This window comes from Sphaeroforma arctica, assembly GCF_001186125.1.
Source record: "Sphaeroforma arctica JP610 unplaced genomic scaffold supercont1.3266, whole genome shotgun sequence".
Lineage (NCBI taxonomy): Eukaryota > Ichthyosporea > Ichthyophonida > Sphaeroforma > Sphaeroforma arctica.
Window position 1 is genome coordinate 1 of NW_014037292.1, and position 635 is coordinate 635.

Below are 635 nucleotides of genomic sequence, written 5' to 3' on the forward strand. Positions count from 1 at the left end.
ATGTAACACATACTTATTTATATATATATTTGTAAAGACATGTGGTAGTAACTTCTGAGTATAGATATTTTACATACACGGGAGCTTGTGCTCAGTACCGCGGGTGGCTGATTTATTTCTAATAATCATCTGTAAAGGGCTTCATGGTACATATTTGAAAGTATATACGCATACACTTTACGTCCGCAATATTGTGCATATCCACACAACATCACCATGGCTGTAGACATACATCTACCATAACGTATATATATATCCGTATGCGTTCAAAGGGCCGTATCAGATCCTCTGATTAGTATCACGAGGTGATATAAGGTTATGATGAGTCACGCATGCTTGATACAAGGTATTACCAGCCGTGTTATACGAAACTACAATCTTTCAAATTGCGATGGCTAACTTACGACAGCTATACCGTATCGGTACCCGCCCATAAACACAGAAGGCACAGCACAAACACTCGAAGTATAGGTGTAGTGAGGTCACTTGTGGGTTCTGGTGGTGTCACAAGTAGTGAGTTTATAAAGCAGTGTTATCCACCAGTTGTATGGTGAAGCTGTCTGGTAATATATCAAACAAACGCTGGCAATCGGTTTGCTGTGGCTGTGGCTGGGCGTGGGCTGGTGGCTGTGGTC